The sequence below is a fragment of the Micromys minutus genome, assembly GCF_963924665.1.
Source record: "Micromys minutus genome assembly, contig: SCAFFOLD_47, whole genome shotgun sequence".
In the NCBI taxonomy this organism is placed as follows: Eukaryota; Metazoa; Chordata; class Mammalia; order Rodentia; family Muridae; genus Micromys; species Micromys minutus.
Genome location: NW_027667133.1, coordinates 3,025,219 through 3,029,031, shown reverse-complemented (window position 1 = coordinate 3,029,031; position 3,813 = coordinate 3,025,219).

Sequence of the window (3,813 nt, the reverse complement as noted above, 5' to 3'; positions counted from 1 at the left end):
AAAAATGCAGAAATTTCCCTTATTTTGAGGTAAAATGGCTGAAATTTCCCTTATATGGGTGCAAAAAGGCAGAAATTTCCCTTATTTTGGGGCAAAATTGCAGAAATTTCACTTATTTCAGGGAAAAATAGCAGAAATTCTCCATATTTTGGTGGAAAAATCAGATATTTCTCTTATTTTGAGGTAAAATGCTGAAATTCCCCTTATTTTGGGGCAAAAGGCAGAAATGTCCCTATTTTTGGGGCAAATTTGCAGAAATTTCACTTATTTCAGGGTAATAAGTCAGAAATTTTCCTTATTTTGGGGCAAAAAACACAGAAATTTTCTTTGTTTTGGGAGAAAAAAACAAAAATTCCACTTATTTAGAGGCAAAAAGGCAAAAGTTCCCCTTATTTTAGAGCAAAAATGAAGAAATTTCCCTTTTTTATGGCAAAAAGGTATGCATTCTTCTTATTTTCGGAAAAAAAGCAGAAATTCCCCATATTTTGGGGCAAAAGGAAGAAATTCCCCTTATTTTGGGGCAAAATTGCAGAAATTTTCCTAATTGTGGGGCAAAAAACAGAAATTCCCCTTATTTTGAAGCAAAATTGCAGAAATTTCCCTTATTTTGGGCAAAAATTGCAGAAATTTCCCTTATTTTAGGGCAAAATTGCAGAAATTTTACTAATTGTGGGGCAAAAAGGCAGAAATTCTCCTTATTTTGGGGCAAAACTCAGAAATTCCACTTATTTTGGGGCAAGAATCACAGAAATTTCCCTTATTTTAGTAGGAAAATTGCAGAAATTTTACTTATTTTGGGGCAAAATTGCTGAAATTTCTCTTATTTCAAAGAAAAAAGGCAGAAATTTTTTTTATTTTGGGGCAAAAAGGCATAAATTCCTAATATTTTGTTCCGAAATTCAGAAATTCCCATTATTTTGAGGTAAAAAGGCTGATATTCCCTTTATTTGGGGGCAAAAACGCAGAAATTTCCTTTATATTGGGAAAAAATTGCAGAAATTTCACTTATTTCAGGGTAATAAGTCAGAAATTTTCCTTATTTTGAGGCAAAAATGACAGAAATTCCCTTTGTTTTGGGGGAAAAAGACAGAAATTACACTTATTTATAGGCAAAAAAGCAGAAATTCCCCTTATTTTAGGGCAAAATTGCAGAAATTTCCCTTATTTGGGGGCAAAAAAACAGAAATTCCCCTTATTTTGTGGCAAAATTCCAGGAATTTCACTTATTATGGGGAAAAATTGCAGAAATTTCCCTTATTTTAAGGCAAAATTGCAGAAATTTCACTTATTTCAGAGAAAAAACGCAAAAATTTTTCTTATTTTGCGGCAAAAAGGCAGAAATTCCCATTATTTTGGGGCAAAAAGGCAGAAATTCACCTTATTTTGGGCTAATATGCAGAAATTTCACATATTTCAGGGCAAGAAGGCAGAAATTTCCCTTAATTTGGGGCAAAAATGAAGAAATTTCTTTTTTTTATGGCAAAAAGGTATGCATTCCCCTTATTTTCGGGCAAAAAGCAGAAATTCCCGGTATTTTGGAGCAAAATTGTAGAAATTCCCTTAATTGTGGGGCCAAATTACAGAAATTTTCCTTATTTTGGGGCAAAATTGCAGAAATTTCCCTTATTTTTAGGTAAAAAGGCTGAAATTCCTTTTATTTGGGGGAAAAAAGGCAGAAATTTTTCTTATTTTGGGGCAAATTTGCAGAAATTTCACTTATTTCAGGGTTATAAGTCAGAAATTTTCCTTGTTTTGGGGCAAAAAATACAGAAATTCCTTTTTTTGGGGGGGAAAAAGACAGAAATTCCACTTATTTAAAGGGAAAAAAGCAAAAGTTCCCCTTATTTTGGAGCAAAAATGAAGAAATTTCCCTTATTATGAAGAAAAATTGCAGATATTTCCCTTATTTTAGGGCAAAATTGCAGAAGTTTCAATAATTGTGGCGCAAAAATGCAGAAATTCTCCTTATTTTGGGGCAAAACTCAGAAATTAAACTTATTTTAGTGCAAAATTTTAGAAATTTCAATTATTTTGAGGCAAAATTGCAGAAATTTTACTTATTTTGGGGCAAAATTGCAGAAATTTCACTTATTTCAAGGAAAAAAGCAGAAATTTTCCTTATTTTTGGGCAAAAAAACAGAAATTCCCCTTATTTTGGGGCAAAATTCCAGAAATTTCCCTTTTTATGGGGAATACTTGCAGAAATTTTTTTTATTTTAGGGCAAAATTGCAGAAATTTCACTTATTTCAGAGAAAAAAGGCAAAAATTTTTCTTATTTTGGAGCAAAAAGGCAGAAATTCCCATTATTTTGATGGCAAAAAGGCAGAAATTCACCTTATTTTGGGGTTAAATTGCAGAAATTTCACATATTTCAGGGCAAAAACGCAGAAATTTCCCTTAATTTGGGGCAAAAATGAAGAAATTTCCCTTAATTTGGGGCAAAAATGAAGAAATTTCCCTTTTTTATGGCAAAAAGGTATGCATTCCCCTTATTTTCGGGCAAAAAGGCAGAAATTCCCCGTATTTTGTAGCAAAATTGCAGAAATTCCCCTAATTGTGGGGCAAAAAGGCAGAAATTATCTTTATTTTGGGGCAAAACTCAGAAATTCCACTTATTTGGGGGCAAAATTGCAGAAATTTTCCTTATTTTGGGGAAAAATTGCAAAAATTTCACTTATTTTAGGGCAAAATTGCAAAAATTTCACTTATTTCAGGGAAAAAAAGTCAGAAATTTTCTTTATTTTGGGGCAAAAAGGCAGAAATTCCTAATATTTTGTGGCAAAAATGCAGAAATTCCTAATATTTTGTTGCAAAAATGCAGAAATTTCCCTTATTTGAGGTAAAAATGCTGAAATTCCCCTTATTTGGGAGCAAAAAGCAGAAATTTCCCTTATTTTGGGGCAAATTTGCAGAAATTTAACTTATTTCAGGGTAATAAGTCAGAAATTTTTCTTATTTTGGCGCAAAAAAGACAGAAATTCTCTTTGTTTTGGGAGAAAAAGACAGAAATTCCACTTATTTAGAGGCAAAAGGCAATAGGTCCCCTTATTTGGGAGCAAAAATGAAGAAATGTCCCTTTAATATGGCAAAAAGGTATGCATTCTTCTTATTTTCGAAAATAAGGCAGAAATTCCCCATATTTTGGGGCAAAAGGCAGAAATTCCCCTTATTTTGGGGCAAAAAGGCAGAACTTCACCTTATTTTGGCTAAAATTGCAGAAATTTCACATATTTCAGGGCAAAAAGGCAGACATTTCCATTAATTTGGGGCAAAAATGAGGAAATTTCCCTTTTTTATGGTAAAAAGTTATGCATTCCCGTTATTTTCGAGCAAAAAGGCAGAAATTCCCCGTATTTTGGAGCAAAATTGCAGAAATTCCCCTAATTGTGGGGCAAAAAGGCAGAAATTTTTCTTATTTTGGGGCAAAACTCAGAAATTCCACTTATTTTGGGGCAAAATTGCAGAAATTTCCCTTATTTTGGGGCAAAATTCTAGAAATTTCACTTATTTTAGGGCAAAATTGGAGAAATTTCACTTATTTCAGGAAAAAAAGGTAGAAATTTTCCTTATTTTGGGGCAAAAATGCAGAAATTCTCCATATTTTGGTGCAAAAATCAGAAAATTTCTTTATTTTGAGGTAAAATGCTGAAATTCCCCTTATTTTGGGGCAAAAGGCAGAAATTTCCCTATTTTTGGGGCAAATTTGCAGAAATTTCACTTATTTCAGGGTAATAAGTCAGAAATTTTCCTTATTTTAGGGCAAAAAAGACAGAAATTCCCTTTGTTTTGGGGGAGAAAGACAGAAATTGCAC